This window comes from Podarcis cretensis (assembly GCF_951804945.1).
Source record: "Podarcis cretensis genome assembly, chromosome: 6".
NCBI classification, from domain to species: domain Eukaryota; kingdom Metazoa; phylum Chordata; class Lepidosauria; order Squamata; family Lacertidae; genus Podarcis; species Podarcis cretensis.
The window spans coordinates 43,323,634-43,349,888 of NC_137175.1; the positions used below are offsets into that span (position 1 = coordinate 43,323,634).

The window sequence follows — 26,255 nt, forward strand, 5'->3', positions numbered from 1 at the left end:
GAAAATCAACTAACTCTGCCACCAATTGCAGAATCCAAATGGTCCCAATACTTTACATCTGTATTTAACAATCTACACGGTGAACTTAAAGGAAATGAAACCATTAAAAATAAAATTAATAAACTCCAGGAGTGGCCAAGGGTAGAGGAAGAGGAAATTAGAGAGATAGTTAAAAACTTCAAATCGGGGAAATCTCCTGGGCCAGACGGTCTACCAATAGAACTATTTAAGACCTATATAGATTGGTGGGCAGAACCCTTAGCTCAATTGTTTACTCTTATAGATAAATATGGGACCATACCTGAGATATGGTTAAGATCAATAATTATTCCAATCTTTAAAAATGGCGACCCAAAAGAACCAAGGAATTATAGACCGATAAGCCTACTATCAGTGATAGGGAAAATCTACGCTAAGCACCTCTTATCTAAACTTCTTACCTGGATGAAAAATCTAAATTTACCAGGGAAAGAACAAATAGGTTTCTCCAAAGGTTGCTCTACTCTAGACCACTGTCTTACACTTATGCATCTGGTTGAAAAATACAGATCCCAAAGGCAATCTAAGATATACGCTGCTTTTGTAGATTTTCGTGGTGCATTCGACTCAATTGACCGCCCAAAGTTGTGGAGGAAACTCACAGAATTAAAAATTGATCAGCGCTTATTGATTCTAATGCAAAATCTACATTCTTCCAATACCTGTCAAGTCAAACTTAACACCAAAGGTCACCTCTCCTCAGACATCCCAAACTCGAAAGGGGTAAAACAAGGGTGTATTCTTGCCCCCTTTCTATTTAATTTATTTTTATCAGACTTGCCAGATTACCTTCAAAAAATAGAATCACATGCCCCTAAACTCAATCAGAAACCAGTTCCTCTCTTATTATACGCAGACGATGCTGTCTTACTATCACTAACGAGCTTGGGTCTGAAACGTCTTATCAACAGTCATAATCATAGTGCTTCATTCATCAAGGTTTTGAGGATTCAGCAATCTAGCCTTAAGCTGCTTCGATTTTATGCACTGAATGTTAATTGCATCCTGTCCTTTCTGCCGTTGTGAGCACTGGATGATCAACAGCTACATTGTAAGCAGCACCTACCCTTAAGTAAGTCCCAGACTTTCTGGGTCTCTTTTCCCGCACTTAAGTACTCAGCATTAATTGCCATGAACCACTGGTGATACATAACATCACCGAACAGTAGTCCATTTGTATATATGCTGTAGGATCCAAATTCTCAAGATGCTGCTGATCCAGACTGGTTTCAGCTGTTCATCCCTCTTGTTCTCTCTTTTTTCTATGAGCTTTTATTTTACTGGCAAGAAGACATGAGGAATATGTACTTAGGAGGGAAAGATTTATGGGTTTGGTTAAGGGTTTGTAATGAAACAAGCAGGGAAGACCAGGAGCTGATGGATGAGGGGTTTATGGCAGAAAATAGGAATTAAAGGGACTGGCAGAAGAAAATGTGGGTTGTGGCAGTTGCATGAGACGAGATGCCTTGGATAGGCCAGTTTATTATTATTGGTGCAATTACACCTAAACTCCCAAAGAGCAGTAGAGTTTATTCCAGTAACATAATTGATTTATGTATTATCCATATGCCCTCAACTTACATCCCGCTAAGTTGGCAGTGAAGACAGTACAGAAGCTGGCAATGTGGATAGAAGTGAAGTATTTTAGTGCTGTAGTTTCTACTTGAGTAAACTTCTGCTGCTTTGAGAGCCTAGGTGTGAACACGCACATACAACTGCCTTTGACATAGAAGTACATAACTATGTGGCTTGTCTGCTTAATGTCTGATTAGCAAAGGACATTCATTCTCTATGAGTCTTTTTAAAGGCTTGGATGGTTTGCTAGAATAAATCAAAAAAGCAGTGGGGTTTGGGCTAGTTGAGAAGCTGTCCCTGAACCTGTCCATTCAATTCAGCAGCTTGTGTGAATTATTTTTGGTCTTCCTGCTGTGTTTAATGTTAATACTCTGTGGGCATCAGCACAAAGGGTCCCTTACAAAGGTGAATTGGACTTGATATTTCATCTGTGCAGCAGTTGGGGATATCTTCCCATGTTATTTCCACGGTAGATTTTCATTCTGAGCAGAGATTCTTGAAATTTACCTTTTTTATCTTCTCTGGTGCTTTATTAAAAAATACAGCTGGGATTCTTTCCTTTCATATATCCATAAAGGCACATCTGAAAGCTTCCTCAGGCAATAACCACCTTCCTTTTTTGTCTCTTCTATGAATAGTTTGAATAGCTGCTTAGTGTTCATTCACAATGAATATTATTGTTTGCCTTTGGGGAAAACAATATTTTATCAGCTTCCACAATGCTATCTACTCTTCTAGGACTATTCCTTTCGTGGTAACGCATCTCTCAGTCAAGGTTGCTAGTGCCCATTATTTTACTATGAGTCATAGGATCTGGGGGAGTCTCCACTGGGAGAATTACACCTGGTCATGAGGTGTCTCAAAACAGTGATAATTGCAGGTGGAAGGTCCAAAATATAAATAATTATATAATTCTAAAAGCTAAAAATAAATACTCTTTCTGGAACAGTTTGCCCCATGGAGTTCCCATCGCCTCTTCTCTAGTTGTCTTCTGATGGGACCTTCTACTCACTCAGCCACCTGCCTCCTGCAGGGAAGATCAACACCTTTACCTGAGGTTTTTGTGTTTTATCTGATCTGCCTTCCTCCATTGTATTCCAAAACACTTCTTTTGAAACTGCTGTGATATGGTGATTTTAAATACTGCTTGTTGCCCCAAGAGATGCATATCCATTAGAAGGGCAGGGTTGAAATTCATATATATATATATATATATATATATATATATATATATATATATATCAAAATAAATAAGGGTCTCTCCAGAAGCAAAAACTTTGAAAGCCCTGAATGTGTTTGAAGTACAGGTGCCCCCCCCCCACTTACACGGGGGTTGCATTCCGGGACTCTGTGCTCATAAGCAAAAATTGTGTAAGTGGGGAGTACCCTCTAGACACCCTTTAGATGCCCTCTCTGGTACACTCTCACCAGTCCAGACCAAAAACACTGTGTCTAAAAATATCCACAACTAGAATTGATGCACTGGGGCTGGCAGGAGGCTGGAGGGCATGTAGGAATGCGGCTGCTGTACTACCACACACACCAGCTGCTATGCGAGGAGGCTGAGCAGCCTAAACAAAGCCCTGCTGCACTTCAGGTCTCTTTGGGGCTTCCTGTGCCCTTGCTTACATCCTCTTCATTCTCTGGGGAGGGTGTCCTTGTGAGCCACAAGAACTCTACAGCTCTCTCCTGCCATTTCCAGGTTTGAATGGAATTACTTATTTTCCAGTGTGTGTGTATGTGTCAATCACATGCCTGCATCTCATAACTTTTACATAGGCTCATAATTTTGAGGGGCTGATGGTGCAAGCCGATTCATGTGTACCCAGAAGGAAGTCCCACTGTATTCAAACCAAGGCCTACAACACTCACTGGTTTTTCACAGGCTGGTAAGGAACGGATATGCACACTAAATGTGACCCATGTAGATGTGGCCACAGAAGAAAGCACATGAATGGGGGAAGTGGGTTGGTTTTTGGTTTACCTTTTGGATGAAATTGGAAGCTGTCATCGAGTGACCCAAGAATTAGAAGTGAAGCAATGTTAACGTTTGGTGTTCTATAAATATTTTACTTTGACCCAAGAATTAGAAGTGAAGCAATGTTAACGTTTGGTGTTCTATAAATATTTTACTTTGCCTTCTGACTCGATTCTCTCATTTGGTTTCTTGTGTTATACTCTCAAATTGCTCTTCATGTTATTTTTGCTAGCACTAAAACTGCTAATTGATGAATTGGTGCACATAATCAATTCATTCATTAGCCACAAATTAAAATGTGAGCTTTTAATTGGATTTTAAATGGAGCTGTCCCTTAAAACAGTGCTCAGTTGTTGATGGCATTGTTGTAAACAATTATGTATATCTCTTGATTTGGGAAATATATTTATAGTTATTATTTTAAGTAAAACTAAAGCTTAATTTATTTTAGCAAGAAAAAAGTTACCATCATTAAGTATGTTTAAATTAAAGCTGTCAAGTCAATTAAATAATTTTTAGTTGACCAGCCATCTCCTATTTAACTGATTGATTAACTGTTCAAATTTAAATGCATTTGCTTATTAACAAAGACTCAAACTAAATACTTTTGGAGATGCTGAAGGTGAGCTAATGTTTATTAAACTGTACAACAGCACATTCCTATTTATGTTTATTCAGAAGCAAAGCCCCCATTTTCAGTGGGAATTACTTCCTAGTAAATGGGCATAGGGTTGCACTGAAAAACTACTATTCATTCACATTCCCCAATAAATTTAAAGCACATGGCATCACACAAAGAATTCTGGGGACTGAAGTTTACCTAGCACAAAGCTATAATTCCCACAGTACACCTGACAGACTACAGTCACCAGGACTTTTTTTGGGTGGGGGGGGGGAGAGAAGCTATGTGCTTTCAGTGTGTGGTGTGGCTAATGTAATAGTGACAGGAAATGTAACATAACACATTGAAACACCACAATCCTTCTGATTAAATTGGACTTCAGTCAACTCCATCTTCAACTGATTAATCTACCAATTGCAGTCCTGCTTCAAACAGACTGGAATATTATATGTGTGTGTGCGTGCGCGCATGCAAATTGATCACTATTGTAAAACTAGTGTTACAGAACCCTTATAGTATATTCTGGAGAGATGGTGTGTTCTCTGTGTGTGTGCATAACGAAGATGTCTCTGAACATTGTGATGTATTTTGGGTGCTTTTTATTCTGTGGCTGAAAAAGAACGACCCTTTGCTCAAAAGCTGGTTGTGTTAAGATGCTGGGTGTCAGTTGTTTGCAGCTTAACCTCCCATTTCATCCACCTTGTTTGCTTAAAAATGTTTGAATTCTTTCCGCTTTTGTGTGTGAATTGAATGCACTTCAGATTTGCCTGTTTTAAAAACAACAGCAACAAAGGTAAAGTGAAGAATGGTATTGAATGCTTGGGAAATGGCCAAGGTCCTTCTTCAGTTGTTGTAGTGGGTCATTTTATTCCATTTTTTGTAATTTCAGTGCATCATGCTAGGGCATTTTTCCTCTATCGGTGTACAAAAATACTGCAGTTTAACATGTCTGCCCATACTTCACTAACCACTGAGTCACTGACAATTTCAATCCAAGTGATGGAGTCATCTTCTTGAGTTGGCAACTGGCATAGACAACCTTAAAGCAATTAGATAATTGCATGGAGGTTAGTTAGTTCTATCAGTATTTAGAAAATGTAATAGTAAGAAGTTGGACTTCTTTGTTCAGTAGCAGTATACCTGTGCTGGTCCCGTGGGTTACCCGAGAGGAGAGGTCCAAGTCCGGTCTGTGGTCAAAGGTGCAACATGGAAGCAGCCCGTAGTAGCTGAAGCTAGGTGCAGGGCAGAGAGTCGGGTGAAGTCAGGAACAGGCTTGCAAGCAGGGAGCCAGGGCAGGTCAGGAGCTCAGGCAGGAAAGCAGGACAGGGTTCAGGCAGGAACTAGCAACCAACAATGTTGCTCCCACAACTTGGGACTGGGGCTAGCTGGCTTTTATCTGCCCCGAGGCATAGGGCGGCCCCGATCCTCTGGTGACTCGCCTCTCCTGGCCTGGAGGCGAGCACTCCTCCTGCGGGAACTTAGTTCCCTCCGCCTCTCTGCCCTGAGTCTCTGCAGCTCAGGAGATGCTGGAGGGTTACTGGACCCAGAGGCAACCTCAGCTTCCTCTGACGGGGCTGAGAATGAAGCACCTGCAGGCAATGGGTCCTCCATCACCTCAGGAGCCAGAGCAGACTCAGCTGATGCCTGCAGCTGAGGATCCAGCACAGGTGAGGACCGTTCAGGCTCATGCCCCAGCCCTGGCTCAGCTGGTTCTGGAGGCGGGGAATCCTGTGCAGGCTGGGATCCCTCAGGTTCAGCATCTGACTCCAAATCCCAGGCCATCACAATACCTATAATTGCCAAGACATTTAATATTATTTACAAAGTTGTATGATTCTAGATTCAGGTAGGTAGCCATGTTGGTCTGACACAGTCAAAATAATAAATAAATTGTCCAGTAGCAGCTTAGAGACCAACTAACTTTCTTCTGGGTATAAGCTTTCGTGTGCATGCACACAGTACGATGTTTAAATCATAATATTACAATTTTTTTAAAAAAAAAGCATTCAGTGTATGAGAGAAGTCTCTCCCAAATCCATTCAAGCTCCAAAAAGCTAGATTTAAGGAAAGAGAGGCAGCACCTGTCATGTGCTGTACTTAATAGCTAAAATGAAACGTACAAGCTGTTCATCTTCACTAGTAAAGCTGGTACCATTGACCTCTCTGGCCGACATTGCATTCACTGTAAAAAAAAGAAAAAAGCCAACAAACGGTGTGTTTGTGGGTGTTTATTATTAGATCAGTGTGCATAAATTTGTCATCTTAGATGTCAGGGCAAGTCAGGCATGGAGATCATGCATTAAAATCACGAAATGGGCTGTACATTGAGTTGACAATCAAGTATTCAAAAGATGAACAGGTGGCCCTGTGCCCTAGTGTGCACAGGACTCTCCTCTATTTGAAGGGCTGTCAGAGCAGAGTCTTCTAACGGAAGAGCTGTCCAGTCTGAGTTGGTGTAAGGCAATAAGCCATAAAAAGGGGGAGCTGAGGCTTTGAAGCTGCCTTTCAAGAGTTAGCAACAAGACAGGAGGCTGAAGGTACATAGTCCAAGCCACTAGTCACAGTATTCCTTCTATGGTGAGCATATTCCAGGCACCTACGGACACAACATTAAAACTGTGTTCATGGAAGACAATCTTACTCGGCTTCGAGTGATTGCCAAAGAAAGAAGATTCTATTTCTATTTAATTAGTAACTATTTTTGCATCTCTCTATCTCTCCCTCCCTCTGTGTGTGTGTGTTATCACACCCAAATTTTATGGAAATTTGTGTCTTTTCCCCCCTTTGGTGAAGTGTAAAAGCCAACCAAGCTGGCCCTGTGCCTGCTAAGTCTTTTAGCTTAACTTGAGCACCATACAAGCAGTAAATATGTTGTACAGTCTTACATACTGTCCTTGCTTACAATGGTTCCATGTACCCACACTCTGCATTAATCTTTTCTACGTGATGTTTTTAAAAGGAAATGGACCAAACCATGTTTTTCCTGGCAGTATCATCCTTCTCTGAAGTAGATGCTCTTTCATCCTACACTTCTTCATTCTCATGTTTAATATCATCATCATCTCACCTTTCATCCTAAGATCCCAGGGCAGGTTACAATAATCAGAACTATTTAGTTGTTTTGCACCTAATTTTTTATTCCCCAAAGGGAGATCTAGATTACTGAATTTACAAAGCAAATCCCTTCCCTTCAAACAATTTCTCTCCCAAGTGCAAACCTAAAGGTACCCCTGCCCGTACGGGCCAGTCTTGACAGACTCTGGGGTTGTGCGCCCATCTCACTTAAGAGGCCAGGGGCCAGCGCTGTCCGGAGACACTTCCGGGTCACGTGGCCAGCGTGACATCGCTGCTCTGGCCAGAGCCAGAGCCAGAGCCGCACACGGAAACGCCGTTTACCTTCCCGCTGGTAAGCGGTCCCTATTTATCTACTTGCACCCGGAGGTGCTTTCGAACTGCTAGGTTGGCAGGCGCTGGGACCGAGCAGCGGGAGCGCACCCCGCCGCAGGGATTTGAACCGCCGACCTTTCGATCGGCAAGCCCTAGGCGCTGAGGCTTTAACCCACAGCGCCACTTGCGTCCCAGCGCCACCTGCGTCCCTACTTGCTCTTATATAGCAGAAAGCATTGCATGTCATTTGCCTCACAATGCATCTTGCAGTCAGTGCTCATGATACACACTTTTTCTTGCAACTGTTCCCATTTTTCACACTGAATTTCCACTTCATACCTACCTTTCGCAGGGTTAGCATGTGACAACAACTAGCAACAAAGCTGGTAGGCTGTAATGAAAACATTAATTGCAATTAGGGCTAGGCCAAAAGTGTTAACCATGACAAAAAAGGAGTGAAATTGGGTGTTTGCAGGACATTAACAGAAATGGCACTTTATCTGTGCCTATTTTCAGCCATGATATTCCTCCTCTGTTCTGCTCCTCCATGTCTTTTTCCTATCTTTGTAGCCAATTGGAATCACATAATAGCTGAGTTAGCTGATTTCACACTGCAACATAGCTAGTGATGTTATATAGGCTACATGTCACCACCACAGAGGACAGAAATTGTCTGCATGGGGCAGAGGAAGATCAGTGGCTCGTGGCACACTGCGGGTTGAGAGAGAACGCTGTCCAGATACCTGTGCATGCTTGCCTTAACAAACCTCCTTTCTGAGTTATTTCTCAAATTCATTGCTTTGTTTCCCTTTCCAGGGAACCTTACCGGGGTGCTCCACCACTACCCAGACCTAACAATCTAAAGTTACCCATAGTCTGTTCCTGATCAGTTGGCAAATCATGCTAGTTGCGGGGCCAGCTGTAGCAAACTGAAAGGAATCTGCCTTCCAGCAGGAACAGAGCCACAAGGGCCTCAGAAATCAGATGTCCACCTAGCACCAGACTAACTTAACTGTTCCTTAGGAGCTTATTTCCCCAACAGGTTCAGAAGTGTATAGGTTTGGGTGTCCCAAACAAGCATGTTGACAGGTTCCCTTAAGGCTTTTCAAGTGTGTGAATGCAGCTCTTAGAAAGCTCAAATTATTTGGGATGTTTCTATTCCAAAATAGAAACTACAATGTCTGTGTGTATCTATTGAATGATAAAGGAACTGAAAATGTAACTGTGTTAAAAGTATTCAGTAGATTATCAAAAAGTAAATGAAAGTCCCATCTCCATAGCACACAAGGATTTTCTGAAACATTTGCACTTCCGGCCAAATAACCTGAAATGGTGGAGAGCATCAGAGGTTAAAAACATCAAACCATTCTGCCCCCAGTTTTTAAACAGCTGTAATTCAGTCATTTCCCACTCAATTTCCCTGAATTTAGATAGTTCAAACCCCTCTTCTGCAGTAACCTCCATACTGACAGAGCAATCCATCACGGTTTTATAAGAAACAAGATTTTCTGTGGCCTAAATAGACAATGTCAGTAATATGCTTCTTAAGAAGATGCCTATGAGAAGCCTGTGAGCAATAGTTTATTGGTTGTACTGTTTTCGTGGTTTATTATTTGTGTTTTATTTTACAGTTTTATTATGACGTAAACCTCTCTAGTCCCCACTGAAGGATTGGTATTAAATGCTTTTTTACAAATAAACAGCAGCACTCTTCTGCTTGTGATTCCCAGCTATTGATGTTCAAAGCCATATTGCTCTGAAACTGAAGGTAGTAGCCAATGATAGTCATGATGCCAGGAATGGTTAGTAGCCATTGATAGTCTTCTTCTCCATGAATTAGAATTTTACCTTTTAAAATGATCCAACTTAGTGGCTCTCACTACGCTTGGAAGTAGGGCATTCCATTGTTCCATTATGTGCCGTGTGAAGAGGTATTTCCTTTTTCTGACCCAAATCTTCCAGAATGTCCTGTTTGCCAGTATTATGAGAAAGGGGGGAAACTCCTCTCTGCCATCTCCACTCCATGCATACCATAACTACAAAACTGCTCATGTGGTTCAATAATAATAGTCACCAGGCACGGGGGGTGGCTGTTGCCATCTTGAATTTCCCTGGGGCATCTGCTAGCCATAGTAAGAATGGAACCAGGAGTCTAGATAGATCTTTAGGAGGATCCAACAAGATCATTCTATGAGGCCATGTTGCCCTACCAAGAACAATATTTATATAAAATTATTATTATTATATAACAGGGCTGGGGAACTTCAGACCTCCAGATGTTGTTGGACTTCAGCTTACCACCTCTATCACCCCTGACCATTAGTCAAGCTGATGAGCTAATGGATGCTGGGAGTCCAACATCATATGGGGGGGGCACAGGTCCCTCAACCCTGATTTAGGGCCTTGCATACCCCAAAATATGTAAGCAGGAAATCCTGTTGTGATTGAAGCTCTTTAAAAACCCTCTCTCATTCCTGCTGCCATTACCCCTGTCTTAGCTGGACACTCAGTATTATTCTGAGATGGTCCACAGTTGAAAGACTCACTACATGCATTCAGGAAGGGTCTGGGTGACACGCAGGGGGTGGAGGAAGGGGGTGCGGTGGGGTGGTCCACCCAGGGTGTCCCCACTGAGGGGGTGACAAAATGCCGGGCAGCACTCACTATGGGGCCTGCAGTGAGCCCTAGCCATGCATCTCTCCTGGGAGTGACGCAGTGGCTTGGGCGCCCCCAGGCTCTGTGCTACCTCAAACAGTCTGCCCACTGCCTTCCCCTCATCTGTAGGGTGGCTGAGTGGGAAAAGGTAGGCAGACTCCTTGGAGGCCCCACAGAGTGTCCTGCCCCACCCTGCAGTGGCTGGCCATGCCCCTGGGTGCAGGGCACTTGTGCCACCCCAGGCACCTGATTGGCTTGCTCTGCCGCTCATGACAGGAGCCCAAGTATTCAACAGGAAAGCAGACCAGATGTGTGGTGGTGTTTCAATAGAAACCTAATTTTGGTTCCCTACAGAGAATACAGCTTCAACATTTCTTTTTTAAAAAAAAACCACACACACAATCTTTGTCTCAGTGAATCATTATGAAGTACAAGGACTTGGTTGTGCTGATGTATTTTTTTCCAGGAAATAATGTGCTGGAAAACTCCAAGCAGCCTTTCTTTCAGAAACCTGTGTGGGTGGAGCCCATCTACAGGGGGAAACCTTCCCATACAACAATGTGGGTGAAGGCAGATAGAAGAAAACACATTCTTGACTTAAGAGCTACAATTAAGAGAAAGCATCTCAAACAATTTAGCTAATTGTTTTCTTCTCTGAAGGAGGCCTGAACTAGATGTTACCATAAATGTGAAAATATAATTTGCACGTCTGGTTCCCCCCCCCTGCCCCCCAGCATCTTGTAGAACTTATGCCATAATGCATAGCTGTCAACTTTTCCCTTTTCTTGCAAGGAATCCTATTCGGAATAAGGGAATTTCCCTTTAAAAAAGGGAAACGCTGACAGCTATGAATAATGGCACAGGGCTGCCACACTTCTCCACCATACCTCTATCATTTTTTGAAGATCAAGATAGTGGCTGTACTGGAAGAGTGAAACAACCTTAAGGCAGGAGTTGAGAGGTGATGCAGACATTGCGCAAATTCTTTGCACTAGGATATATCTCTACCTGCTGCTTCTGTCATGCCACCTCTGCCCCTAAGCTATGGGCCCTCTACATACAATTAATTATCCCTCTACACAAGAGCGAGGCAGCTACCTCTGGCATCAGATCCTAGAGCAGAGGCAGGGAGTGTGGTGAGTTGTTGGGTAGCAGAGTTTTGTGTGTGACGCACACAACCTGCCCTGTGCTCCCAAAGCTAGCATTCTATCCTGACAGTGGAAGGTAAGATGTTATCACAATCATCACCGCTGTTGATGTAAGATTCAACTACTTCTTTGCATAGAATGAGGTGGTGGAGGGGAGTGGGAGGGGCCATTTTGTCCTTCACCACAGGTAGGGTTGCCAGATTTCAAAAAGTTGTCAAAGTTTTTGAGACATTGCAGCGATTTCCTCCCAGACACTATTTCTGACAGCTGAATCTCAGCTATGTCTGGGAAATTCTGGACCTATAGGAACCTGAGGCACAGGCAGCAAAATGTCATGGCCTGGCCACAACCCTAGATTGCATTAGTGGTGTGATTGATGCTTCTTCTTTTATTTTTACTGTCCCAGGCTTGCAAATTTACTTTCCTAAGTAGGGCCTGCTAATGAAGGTTGCAATCCCAACCCCATTTACCTAGGAGTAAGCCCCGTCAAACTCAATAAAACTTACCTCTGAAAAGACATTCTTGGGATTGCACTGTTTGAAATGTATGCTGTCTATCTTTCTGCCTTGAAGGCAAATGCAGAAGTCAGCTCCATGGAAGTATCTGTTACCCTAGGTGTGTGGGGTGGATTATTATTATTTTTTTTTAAGTAGTGTTCAAATATTCAGGCTCTTGGCCAGTTTTCCCTCTAGAGAGGTAGTCAAATATCAGAGTATTACTTTACCTAATTAATTCGTTTATTTACAGAAGCAATCAAGAGCAGGGGAGGACAAAAGTTATTATTATATTTCAGGGTCCTTCCATCCCTAAGGAGAGTCTCAGAGCACTTTACTAACCTTAATGAATCCGCTCTAACAGTGCCCCAGGGGAGGCATAAACGTTACTAGAACAACTTCATCATTTGGGAAATAGGCATAGCTGCCACCTGGATGGCTCCCCACCCCCAAACCACCCTGACTTTGGCCTAGCTGTAGATAGTAGGCTACTTAATTTGCATAAATTAAAGTGTTAAATATTAATGAGTAAATTGAGTGATTTTTCCTATGTGGATTAGAAATGGCATTACTGAATTTTAGTGTGATTTCCTCCCTTCTCTCCTCACCCTACCCCCTACTTTTAGCGGGAAAAGAACAGGTATCTCCATGAGTTAAAGTCAAATGCTGGCCTAGATGCCCTGTCACCTGGCAAACAGAATTGAACCAACACAAAAGAACAGTTTATAATCAGGATCCAAAAAGCTAAGTCACACACACACACACACACACACACACACACACACAGCAGAAGATCAGAGCCAATGTAGAAAGAAGGGAGAACAAAGGATGGAAAGGGAATCAGGAGGACAGATGAGACAAGCACACAAAGGAGAAGGCAAAGTGCCATACTATGCCAGCCAAGGATGGCTGAGGAATTTAGAGGCTCTGAGTTCCAGAGTGGTTTGCCTTTTCTGTAGCTCCCAGCTTACTATGTGGAATTAGATGTGGCCTGCTTTAGAATTCCAACTGAAGATCTGCCTTTAAACCTTCAGGTCCCAACCCCAATTCCATTTCCCCCAGGTTCTATCTCCTTGGAACAGCTAGAAATCACAGCAGTTGCCACACACCTTGAAAATAGCATCACAGAATCTCCGTGGGGTGCTACAGTATATAACCCATAGCAGCAGGTGGGATCTATATTCTGTACAGTCCAAGGGAGGGATGGCACATCATGCATCCAGGGGCTTCTGTGACCCCAATTTTAAGGTGTTCAGCTGCTGCTGCACTTTCTAGCCATTTAAGATAGCTACAACCTTTTAAAGAAAAGGGAAGGTGATTAAAATGCAGCCACCCCAGACCACTTTGCAAAATGTAGGGGTTTTTTTTAAGGTGGACACACAGACACAGAGAGACATGGGAAATGAATGGGACAGACTACTGGCCACACACAAAATTGCCAGACAAAATTTAGACTGATCCGCCTATCCTTAAGTCAGCTAACCATTGCATGGCTCAAATGTTTTGGGCCAGCTGCTCATAAATCATTTTAGGTGGTAAGATTTCTATGTCATTTCCTGTGCATATACCCCCTTGTGAAGAAAACCTATTCCATTGGCTTCAGTAGCAAGGAGTGTGGTGTGATGCTGCTGAGCCGCTCTCCCATCACCAGCATAGCTGCATGCAGCTTAACTGGACAGGGCAGGGCGGGACTGGGCACCAATAAGGTCAGGGTTGTAGGAGCACACCAGCAAGAGCATTGGATGGGCTCTGCTGGTGTGTCAGCACAGTCCTGACATGGCCACCACCCACTGTGCCCCAACCCCATTCAGGTGAGGTGCAGCAATGATAGGTGTTATAGTCTCATTGCTGAGCAACAATGTGCAGAGCTCAGTGGAGTAGGAGGCCAGCCAACCAGAAGTGTCTCTGTCGTATACCTGCCTGAAGGCAGAGTCAGCATCCGAAGTTACGTCAAACCCTAAAGTATGGTAAGGAAAAGAACCCCTAGATGGTTAAGTCCAGTCAAAGACGACTATGGAGTGCTGCATTCATCTGGCTTCAGGCTGAGGGACCCGGTGTTTGTCTGCAGACAGCTTTCCTGGTCATGTGGCCAGCATGGCTAAACCACTTCTGTCAGAAAGGGACACCATCACGGAAGCCATAGTGCACAGAAATGCTGTTCACCTTCCCACTGCAGTGGTACCTATTTATCTACTCGCATTGGTATGCTTTTGAACTGCTAGGTTGGCAGGAGCTGGGACAGAGCAGTAGGAGCTCACCCCATTGCATGGCTTTGTAGCGCCGACCTTCTGATCGACAAGCCCAAAAGACTAAGTGATTTAGACCCCAGTGCCACCCATGCATGGTCAGATGGTCCAAGGGTTAAGGAGACCAATGATCATGGGGTCAAGAGTCAAGACAAGCAGGAAGCAGCAAGGTAGAACCAGGAATTGTTAAAAGCATCTGACTGCTGCTGGAAGCTCTGCTTAAGAAGACTGAAGCCAACTGGTTCTCATCAGTGCCTTTTCCTCTGAATCCTTGAAGGTTGATCAGCTGCAGGTGGAGTCACTCCACATTCTCCCCCTTCAGGCTGATGTTCATCAGGCAAAGCTGACTCTTGGCGCATGACAGTAGGGTTGGTAGGCATATTCTGCACCATTGTTCCATCACACCAGCCATTACTGATTGGAAGCTGCCTTTCCTACAGCCATGCATGGAAGCAGGCATTCAATCTATAACAACTGAAGCAACCAGCTATTGACACTTACTCATGGCTATTTTTCAGATATCTCTCCGAGTTCAGGTGTTTGGCAGCCTTCCTTTGTTTTTTGTTGTCTTACATCAGGGATGGGGAACCCAGGGGCATCTAGTTGTTGCTGGTTTCCATCTTCCATCAGCCCCAACCAGAATAGCCCAATGCTCAGGGATTTGGAGAATTGTAATTGAACAACATATAAAAAGGGCCACAGGTTTGCCACTCCTGCCTTACATAATTGCTCTCCACCTATCACAGCTGGAGATGTAATGTAAACAACAACAACCTAGGTCTGAAATGGAAGGCAATAGTTTCAGCAAAACATGAGTATAGCATACCTCTTGGTACCAGCTTTTCTGATCTGAGAAAGTATCCTAACAAAGTTTTTTTCCTTTGGGATATTCAGCTGCTTTTCATTTCTTTAGTTTTAGAAAACATCAAATGTTTTGTTGCCTAGGTGGGAATCCTATAAATAGGTAATGCAAAGGTGACAGCTGCTTTCCATGTACATCTGAGTTTATACCTGGTTTTCTTTTTATGTTAAGATAGCTTTTTTTAAAATGACATCTCTATCAAAACAGCTCATTTGGAAATGTCAGGTCTGCTTCTGATAAGTCATCAGTCATGGTGATTGGTGCTGACAGACACCCTGTAATGGTACTGTGGTATCTAATATACTATACTGCAGTCTTTTGTAATGTCAGGGGTTCAGGAGCAGAAGCACAGGGAAGAGGGGAGATGGAGAGCGAAGGGGAAGAATCTGAGGGCAGCGTAGGAGAAGATGACAGTGGCCCGAGAGATTCCATGAGCCTCTCCAGCGAATCGGAAGATTCACAGAAGGGGGCGCCAGTGGCCAGGGCAAGGGGATTCCCAAGGGGGACACTCCAGGAGCAAGGGGCCAGCAGGGACTCCCAGAGTAGCAGTTGGAAATCAGGACCAGCTTCCCCACCAGAGCATAGTGGGGGGGAAGAGTCCCAGGTATCGAGGGCAGAGGATTCCACACCAGGGAGTGAAGATAAGTCAGGGCTGGCCACGCCTCCATCGGAGAGCCAGACAACGGAGGGGAGGTCAGATCCGGGCAGTATCCCGGAAGAGGGAAGCAGTGACAGAAGCAGTGTGACAGTCAGGAGGAAGGTCACTGGGTTGGCGCGAGAGGCAAGTTCAAATGTACAGGAGCGCGGGACAGCAGAGAATGAGGATTGGGAACCGGGTCCTAAAGCCCGCCGGAGACAGGGGGAGGAGTCAGGCGACTCAGCGTCGGAAGAGTCCAGAAAGGGGAAAGCCCCAGCGGGCAGGAGGACCCAGAGGAGGAGAGAACAACGGAAAAGGTGGAGCAGGGCTAGGATCTTAAACTGGTGTCAGAGGGGAGGAGATTCAGATGGGACTTCGCCGGTCTAGGGTTTAAGACGTAGAGCTGCACGCTGCGGTTTTGGAATGGAAGTTGAACTTCAATAAAGACTTTTGTACATAACGACGATCGGGCGTTGGTCCTCTGTGAGCTGGGACCTAGGGGCAGCTCTGACAGTAAGTCCCGTCTCCTTAAACCTTCGCAGCGTGAGTTGAAGCGGCGAAGGGCGAAGCTTGGTGCTTTGCGAGCTCACGAAGATCGGGAAGAATGAGTACGGATGAAAGAATGGCAAGAATCAGTCACAAGGCTCAACATGGAAATAGCAGCATCCAGAAAGAGGGAGGATGAAGCAGCCGCCGCCTGCCAGGATCTGCAGACCAGGTTGGAAATGCTGATCAAACAGGGGCTGCCGGGTGCCAGACCGGAGGGAATTGGTCTCGGTAAGAGGGGGGCAGCCTCGTGTCCCATTTCGACGGGAGCCTGCAGCAGTATCCTAGTTTCAGAGCAGACCTGGTTTTTGCGCTCAAGTTGCTGCAAAAGGACTTTAGAGATGAGCAGGAGAAAGTGGGCTTCATACTAACTCATCTCCATGGGGAAGCAAAGCAAAATCTGTGGCGCAATAATGACCCAGCCCTCCAAAATTCGGATGCCTTTATTAAAGCGATGGATGCTTGTTTTCTATCGGCTGTGGATGTGGATGTGGCCAGAAGGGAGATCCATGGACTGAAACAAGGCAAAGCCACTGTACGGCAATATCACTCCCGCTTTTTTGCATTGGTCAACGCGCTGGGATGGGAAAAGAACTCAGCCGCCGTCAGGGACCTGTTCTGGGAGGGGCTGAATGGGGCTGTGAAAGATGAAATTGCGAGGGGGGGGAGACCCCAGAGCACTGAGGAAGTCGTCCAGAGAGCGCTGGCGATCGGAGTGAGGCTGGAAGAACGTCCTTGGAGCAAGGATGAAGGGCGTTGGGGACGCACGCCAGCTAGATCACCTCCTTTCTTTCCCAGAGAATACAGTTCTTCCCCTCTGGTGTGCAGCTGGCCGGCTGGTTCCGGCCAGTCCGGACTGGGCTCGTCGATGTCGATCTCCTCTGCTTCCATCTCTCTGCAGCTGTGCTCGAACCCAGGATCCTCCCCCAACACGTCCATGTCCGTCTCCCCCCCGGTCGCCTCGGGGGATGCTGCCTGCCAAGGCCACTTCAGCAGTTCCCTGCTCCGCCCCACCTCCGGTTGATCGTCCCACCAATAAGAGCGGTCTGTAACAGACCCCGAGGGTGATCCCTCCGGGGAGCGTGTGTCAGGTGCTGGTTCCTCATCTGATGAGAACCCCTGAAACGTGCTGGCTGAAAGTGTGGGTGTGAAAAGATATTCGTCGAAATAATCTGCCGGCATAGGTCTGTGTGGGAAGAGTGCATGGAACTCGTCTTTGAGGTAGTGCTCCTCGACGGCATAGTATGGTACCCACCTGTTGGCGCTGGCCGGGGTACCTTCCCTGGCGAGGAGATATTCAACCCCCTCTTCCCCCCATCTCGAGTCTAAAATCTCTGTGACCTCGTTGAGTGGCTCTGCTCTCGGTGACCCCCCCTTCGTGGGCGCCTCGCTGAGCGGGCCTGGTGCTGTCCCTGGCGTCTGAAACCTGTGGGGTGCCTTGTAGGGCGTGAGCACTGATCTATGAAAGACCGGATGCATTCTGGAACCCTCCGGGAGTGTCAACCGGAAGGCTACTGGGTTGATCTGTGCCTCGACTTGGTAAGGGCCTAGCTGCTTGTGTCCGAGCTTCTTCTTAGCTAACGATCTGGCCGGCACTGCCTGGGCTGCTAACCAGATCCAGTCCCCCACCCGGATGTCCTCCCCAACTCTCCTGTGCCTGTCTGCCTGCATTTTGTATTTTATTGTTGTCTTGTTATCAGAGATCTCTTCTGCCAGCAGTATTTACTCCCCTTTTTCCTTGATGTATGTGCAATTAATCATGTCCAAATTATTTCTTTTAAAGATCATTGCAACCAGCGGCGCGAATCGGGGACGGCGTCGAGGAGTGCCGAAAATCCCACAGGAGGGCTTTGTGCCTAGTGCCCCCACCCCCACAAATTTGGGGGTGGTATAGGGCACAGCAGGCAAGGGCCGTCCCCCCCATAATCCTGGGGGGGTTAAGGAGGCTAATTACCCCCATCATAGCCTCCAAATTACCTCGTGTGGGTCGGAGAGATGTTATTGTCAGCCATCTTCCGATGCGCCACCTAGTGGCCCCCAGCAGGGCTAGGATCTTAAACTGGTGTCAGAGGGGAGGAGATTCAGACGGGACTTCGCCGGTCTAGGGTTTAAGACGTAGAGCTGCGCGCTGCGGTTTTGGAATGGAAGTTGAACTTCAATAAAGACTTTTGTACATAACGACGATCGGGCGTTGGTCCTCTGTGAGCTGGGACCTAGGGGCAGCTCTGACAATATTATTTACTTTATTCAGCCTGGCATGAAATCTCTCCTGGAGGAAAATAAAGGGGGGGGTAGAGAGGGAATCAATCCTTGGGAGGTCTTTCTGATCTCCGTTTCCGGGAGCAAGAATCCCACCCATTTCAATATTGGCTTGGAGAAATAATTTAGAGCCTAGGATGCAAGTTGAAATTTGTGGTTTAAATTGTCTATATTTTAGATGACAGTGTGCTTTACTCACTCCCACTCCCCTGAGTAGTAGGAAGTTCTAGGCTCAGTTTATGTGCACAGGCTGGATATTTATATAGCATTTTCCTTCTGATGTTTATTTTCAAATTTACAAGTTGAATATAGGAAAGCAGGCAAGCACCAAGACAGACAGTGCTAATCTTTAAAGCTGCATCAGTTCCCAGGGTGGGGAGGTGGGGGGAAATGTAGCCTTTGGAGCACCACCCACGCCTGCAATCCACTGCTCCCTCCTCCTCCTCTGCTGCTGCCTCTTCTTCGTCTTCGTCTTCTTCATCTTCTTTCAGATAGCTGCAAAACTGATTTTTGTCCTCTATATTCCAACTGCCAGATCATTTCTCTTCAGTTACTATCCAAGCAGGGCAAAATACCTAATACTTCCACTTGTCAAAAGCCATTAAAGAAACTTTTCTAGCCATTAGTCCTCACTAAAAGCGTTATCTTTAACATGCAAAAGCATAGAGATAATTGTTCACTTGGCACCACACCAAATTCCTATTACAAGTAAATTAAAGTTATAAAGCACCCTTAAAAGTTAGGGTTGTAATTAATTTTGGATAGACCAATCCAAACCTTCCTTGAACAGTATGGGGGAGGTGCCATTGTGGCTCCTGCCAAGCCTCACCAGTGCCCCAAAACATCCCAATTGTGCCCTAAAACATCTGGAGGCCACTAGGTTGAGGAAGGTTGTAATAGGCAATATTCCACAAAGAAGAACAGATGAGCAGGACATCTTAGAAACAGGTAAAGAGGCACAGAATGAATTTATAAAATAAATGAAGATGGAACCAATGAACATGTAAGGGAAAGACAATAAAGCCCTGATATTTAAGAAGTCCCAAATTAGGAGATAGAAAAACAAACAAACCAAAGAGCTTGAACAATAAAACAGAAAATATAACTTTGTTGTTAAACAAACATTTGTTAAAGCATACTAGATGCAAGCATAATACTGTAGTTTGTTTGTATGCCTCCACTTGTGACACTGAAAACAGCCTGGTCAAGTCTTGAAATATCAACCATTGGAATGGAGATGCTAGACAACCTGCTTAAGGAGATGGTGCCACCTTAGGACTTAATTGACAGAGGAGTTGCATCTTGGTAGGCTTCGTGCAGTGCAGACTGGTGGCAGATGAGTCACTAAAGGAGGACTCAAAACAAGATCCAACCCACATGCAGAATAGATGCCAAACATCTGCTGTTTTCTTTGAAAGAGGAAAAAGCAATATCTGGTACTTGATGACTGACTGTGAAGTAATCCACCTCCAGAAGACCTCTTGAGAGTAGTCTTGGAAAAGAGTTGTGAAGGCTTCTAGGAAGCATCCTGAAATCCTTCTAGGGATTGCTTACATTGTGGCTTTTTCCACATGTGTAATAGCTACAGGGGAAGCTCCCACATCTATGGTGGTGTCCCACGTTGAGTGTTGAACAAACCCCATTGTGACATCTAGACTGTATGAAAATAAATAATATAACTAGGCTAAAATAATAGATAATTGGGAATAATTGAATTTATCCAGAGGTGATCCGAGTTGGGTGCTGGGATTGTCAGGTCACAAGCGAAGAAAAAGGCTTCTGTCTAGGCTCAGACTCAAAAAGGAAAGATGACCAGAAACCAAAAGGGCAAAACCTCAAAAAATGCAGGCAGCTGTGTTGACATACTCCTCACAAACAGCAGCTTTACAACACACAACTACCCAATTTATAAGATAATCTTATGCACAGTTGGCTAAGATTGCATGACTACAGTCCTCTACACAGATACTTGGGAGTAAGCGTCATTCAATTCAGTGGTGCATTTTTCTGACTGGACAGGTTATTATGCTTGTCAACACCCTCAGAAAATTCTAATAGGTTAATAGGACATAATTTACCCTTGCAGAAGCTATGCTAGTTCTGTTTCAGCAAGGCATGTTCTTCTATATGCTTGGTAATTCGATCTTTAAAAACATTGTCCTTGAGTTTCCTTGGAGCAGGTGTTAAGCTAAATGGCCTGTAATTTACACGATCCACCCTGGACCCCCCTTTAAAAGTTGATCTTACAATGGCTATTTTCAAGTTCTCCAGTATGGAGACTGATCTTGGGAACAAGTTACATATATTTGTTAGAATTTCAAAAAGTTCACATTTGAGTTATTTAAGAACTCTCAGGTGGATGCCACCTGGACCTGGTGATCTGTCAGTTTTTACTGTGTCAGTAAGGCCTAGAACATCTATTGTCAATACTATTTGCCTCAGTTCCTCAGAAGTCCTGAAGTGCTGTGAGTTCTTTGGATTTGAGCCAGCTTTTGATATACTTAATATTTTATTTGGAAATATATTTACTCTTAACCCAGCTTTGGACTGGTTTTTTTAAAATTTTTATTACCCACTCTTAGCCTTAAGAATGAGGTGAGCCAAGAATCTAGCTAATGACAATGCTATAGTACTACAATACTGAGACAGGTAGGCCCATTTGTGTAATTTGACAGGTTAAAGAAGAATTTTCTCCTCTGCCTTTAATAGAAAGATAAACAGTGTACATGGAACTGAGGGAGGGAGGGGGGACATTTCAGTTGAAAGAGTGCCAAATTTACAAAGATGAGCTAGGCTCTGGCATTGAGATTGGAAGCCTGGTGGGTATCAGCTTGTCTGATGCCAGAACAACATTCCCAGAATGCACCAGTTCTGTCATGCTGGCATGCTTGAACTTATGATTCTGTTGCCATTAGTCAAGCTGTGATTGGAATCATAAAACACAGGTGGGGTGCTCTGTTCACACAGTCCCCACATTAGCTTGTGGTTGATGTGGGGGAAAATATTAAACCTCTGAAAAGAGGGATATCTGGATACAGCACATAAATTTCCCTCTCCTCTCTTTGTAGGACTGGGAACAGATCCAATCTTAAAAGGCAGGACAAACTGTTCATAAAAGGACAGATGCAGTCAGAAGGATGGAGTATGCATTTAATGTATTATTTGCTTAACAACTGCCTGAGATGCCATTAGTGGTTCTGTCTGCTCCATCTCCAGAGCTTGGAAGGTGTAGTGAATCTTGCACATTAGAGCATGATCTTTACTACAGGTTGGTGTGTTTACACTACCACAGTCCAAAATCTTACAGCCTAGGATGGAGACTCCCTTGGGTAGTTGGGGGACAGACAGACCACAAGTAGATGGAAGATAATCACTGTTAAAGGTCTTAAATTGGCATTTGAATTTTCCACCCTGGGTAGAAGTTCTGCATGATTCTAACAGCTGTCTACAACTCAGGACCAAATGGCAACAATTTGAAAGCCTGCCACTTTATTTTGTTAATATGCTTTCTTAAATTCAGGGGGGAAATGTTTCCCAATCGTTTTTTTTATATATATATTTAGAATGTACATTCCCTCCTTGCAAAAGCTCTCAGGACAACTCACAATCAATTCAAAAGAAAACCAATCCCACTCAATGGGACATACTTCTGAGGTGACGTGTATTAGATTGCACTGCAAAGCAATAAAAGAACAACATATCAAATCAGCAAACAGAAATTAAAACTCTGGAAGAATAAAAGTAAGAAGCATTGGAGAAGAACAAAGAAGTCTTTTAAAGGGGTATCTGCCTGGCACAAAACAGGACTGAGTATCAGGAGAGAGTTCCAGGTGAAAGCCATAACCAAAAGGGCCCTTTTCGGGCAAGGATCACCAAATGTGTAGCTCCTGAAAGGTGGAGAAACCTGGAGAAGAACCTCCAATGATGATGATCTCTGTCCCTTGACAGGTACATGTGAAAAAAGACAGCCCTTCAGAAACTCAGGTCCCAAGTTGTACAGGACTTTAAAGCTAAGCACCAGTAAACTGAAGTGGGCTCTGAGACATACCAGCAACCACTGGGGTTGGGAGGGTGAAAGTCAGGGAGACCAGCGGGTAGCCACTAGGTGGCGCATCGGAAGATGGCTGACAATAACATCTCTCCGACCCACACGAGGTAATTTGGAGGCTATGATGGGGGTAATTAGCCTCCTTAACCCCCCAGGATTATGGGGGGGACGGCCCTTGCCTGCTGTGCCCTATACCACCCCCGAATTTGTGGGGGTGGGGGCACTAGGCACAAAGCCCTCCTGTGGGATTTTCGGCACTCCTCGACGCCGTCCCCGATTCGCGCCGCTGGTTGCAATGATCTTTAAAAGAAATAATTTGGACATGATTAATTGCACATACATCAAGGAAAAAGGGGAGTAAATACTGCTGACAGAAGAGATCTCTGATAACAAGACAACAATAAAATACGAGAAGAACGTCAAGATACGGTAATGACTGAGGGGGGGGGGGAAACCTGCCTCTACCTTTTTATGTGACTTAACAAGAATCCCCCTCCCCTAATGAGTCAGAAATTAAGGACTTAAGCTGTGGATTTAAGGCTGTGTGGAGATAAACTTTCGATCCAAAGCAATGTTTCAAGATGAAGCTGGAAAGCTAAGAGTTTTGGAGTGACGCAGTCAGGAAAAAATGCCGTTCGCCATTTTGTGAGGCATTGTGGGAGCTCTTGGGTCTGGGAGGAGAAAGAGAGAAATAGAGTTGTTTACATATCGTGAATCAACTCCTCGGTGGGACTTAAGAGGGACAAATGCCAAAATTTACGATGGAAAAAGTGATGTTATCTACGAAGGAGATATATGGAAACCATCTGGACTTAGTGGAGGAACGGGAAATCCACACAGGATTATTACACTTGCTATCGGCTTAAGGAGACTAACAGAAGAGATCGTAAAAGAAAAAGAGAAATTATACGAACAAGATATGATGTGGCAACACCAAGATAAGACTGGATAGAATTATGAACTTTGTTTGGACTGATTGGGACTGATTTGGACATTAACGCAGTAATAAGAAGATGATCTGAATTCCCCTTTGGATCTTGAAGTATGGGTTCCCCCAACAAAATTTAAAAATTTGGCTTTGTAATTCGGAATTTATATGATGTGATTTAATTTGATGTGATTGGCCAGTTAATAAAAATTATTTTTTTAAAAAAAGAAAGTCAGGGAGACCAGCAATAGAGTGGAGTCAAGAGCCTATGAATTCTAGTTTTGTCTCCATGCTTCTCGCTGTTGAGTTCTACTAGGGCAGGACTAAGACTAAGGAGGAGGCAACTCACGGGCAACGCCTGGTTGTAAGTAAGATGGCAGACTAGTGGCTGCTGGCTGAGGGCAGACCAGGGTTGGTGGTGTCTTAATGGACTAGCCTCCACTGTCCCTAACAGCCACTACCTCCCGAGGAAGCTGCCTCATATTGTATAAAGAGGAGGGGGAGAACCATGTTTGAAGGCAGAGGTGGGATATAAATCCAGTAAATAGATATATAATATATGACATGCTCTGAATGGTTTCCAGCTCTGTGTGAGCCTGTTCATGCCTGTGTAGGCTGTTTACTTCTCTGCCCACAGGGGGTGGGGTGGGGGAGATAACTTTTCCCCTCACAAGCAAACTGCGAAGCAAAGCAGGCAAATAATTCTGAAGCTTTCGAATGATATGTTGATAGGAGAATTGATATACTGCAGCTCTTTACAAGACTTTATACCTAACACATCTTTCTAAACATGGGAACAGATTGTTTATATCCATCCACAGGGAAGCCTATTACCAATTTAAATCAGGCTGCTGGGAGAGAATCAAAATCAGGTTGATAGTGGTTCCTTTAAGAGGAATTAATCAAATGTTACCAATCGGTTATGTCTGATTTGAAGATCGGGGCTGCCAAAAAATTGTGATGCCTTTGCACAGGGGGCAATGTGCCATTCTGCCTTCTCTTGTACGGTCCTGAGCAATGCACTCTTATTGAGCCCCACAGGATCAGATCCTTTGGTGAACTCTGCTTGCTGCTAATTCTTCTCCCATATGCGGCTTCCTCTTATCAATTCAAGTGTAGCGATTTGTTCTGTCACAGAAACAACCCGAGGCCATGAATCTCATCAGGGTTGCAGCCTTATCTGTCAGCTCCAAGTATGATAGACAACACTCTTTATCCCCAATGGGGCTGTTGAGCCTCCCACTTAGTTCAGATGAACCTCATACTGTGTGGCACTGTTCTGATTGCCTGAAAAAGTGTGTGTGTGTGTGTGTGTGTGTGTGTGTGTGTGTGTGTGTGTGTGTGGCTCTTGGGATAGTGATGTATCAAGCACCCTTTCAACCTCTTGCCATGTCCTAAATCTCTCGTTCCTTGAAAAAATATGACCTTATAAATCCCTTCCTGCAGCCTGCTCTTTTGTAGTCTAATCCTATGAAGGTTTTTAAATGGGTTAGCTGGATGCAGGCTTTACAGATCCGTTTCCTCGTGTTTTGATATAATAAATTGCTTTTTGCGCACCACCTTGAGCTGTAAAGATCAGGACAACAAAAATCCAAAAAGTAAACTAAAAACAAGTAAAGTATGTGAGTTATAAGGCAGCGTTAATAAAGGAGAGGGCTGTTGCCAGTAGCCATTGGAGAATATATTCAGGGAGGTTATAGCATCCTTCCTGCTTGTATAAATGTTTATCTTAGGATGGCAACCCTTGTAGCTTTCTTCCCATGTTCCTTGTGTGCAGAGGGAATGGGTGTTGAGAGGGGCTCCAGGGTTGTGTGTTTATCCAAAGGATAGGGAACCTTTTCCAGCCTGAGGGCCACATTCCCTTCTGAAAAACCTTTGAGGGGCCACATGCTAGTGGTAGGTGGGGCCAGAGGCAAAAGTGGCCAAAGCAAGACTTTTACCTTTGTACAGTAGACTGGTTTGTAGACATTCACAGGGCCCTCTTTATCTTTCATTCAGGCAAGCACAAAGCATTTACCAATAAAAGCTTTCTGCTCTTCACTTCTATCTCCCCTGCAAATGGTGGCAGCAACAGAGGGATCTTGCGATTGGGGCAAACTGTGTGGGAGGGGGAGTTTTGGGTGAGCTGCAGGAGGAGGGGATTGGCAATGGGGTGAAGTGGGTAGGTGGGGATGAGGGTATTGAAGGAGCTGTGAGGAGACAGGGTGTGTGGCAAGGGAGGGGTTGGCAAGGGGGTGATGGGTTTGGCGGGGTGGCAAGCAATGTGAGCAGGGGTGGAAGCTTCGAGTATATAAATGGGAAAAGAGAATTTACATGCATGTAAAGTGCATGCAGATATAACCAAAATTGCCTCTAATCAAAAGCCAGACACTAATTTTCCTGTACAAGTTGAAATGTATCATTCCCATCCTAAAGGTGGTAGTCTGTTATATACACAAACACACACACAGGGCTCTGGGGAATTCCGAATTTAGGTTCCACGTGAGCTTATAGGTCGCAATTGCTCCTTGGTAGATAATTTGAAAACCAATGACTTGTCATAATTTAAAATATATAATGTCTGACATGCGGTAATATTCATTTTTAGAAAGCATTTAAAGTGATGCTTCTCTTTGGTGTTTGATAGATAACATGCAATGGTAGTTTGTATTTGGCAGTTGATGAGACAACTTATTCCATTTTATGTTTGAAGCCTTCAGACTTAAAGCATTCAAGAGGCTTAATTAGTATCCCTGAGAAGAAGGAAAACTGCTCAGACTTGTGCTTTCTAGACACCCCATCTCCCATCAGCCTTAGAGAGCACAGCCAATAGTCAGGGATGATGAGAGCTG

At 44.5% G+C, this 26,255-nt stretch overlaps 1 protein-coding gene and 1 long non-coding RNA gene across 3 annotated transcripts in view; both read left to right on the forward strand.

Moving 5' to 3' along the window:
- Positions 1 to 26,255, forward strand: part of LRRN2 (leucine rich repeat neuronal 2) — a 158,029-nt gene that overhangs the window by 58,119 nt on the left and 73,655 nt on the right. The window lies entirely within an intron of this gene.
- Positions 13,758 to 21,583, forward strand: LOC307218429. The gene is made up of 2 exons (XR_013839965.1): positions 13,758 to 13,860; positions 21,517 to 21,583. It is a non-coding gene; the product is annotated as an uncharacterized lncRNA (long non-coding RNA).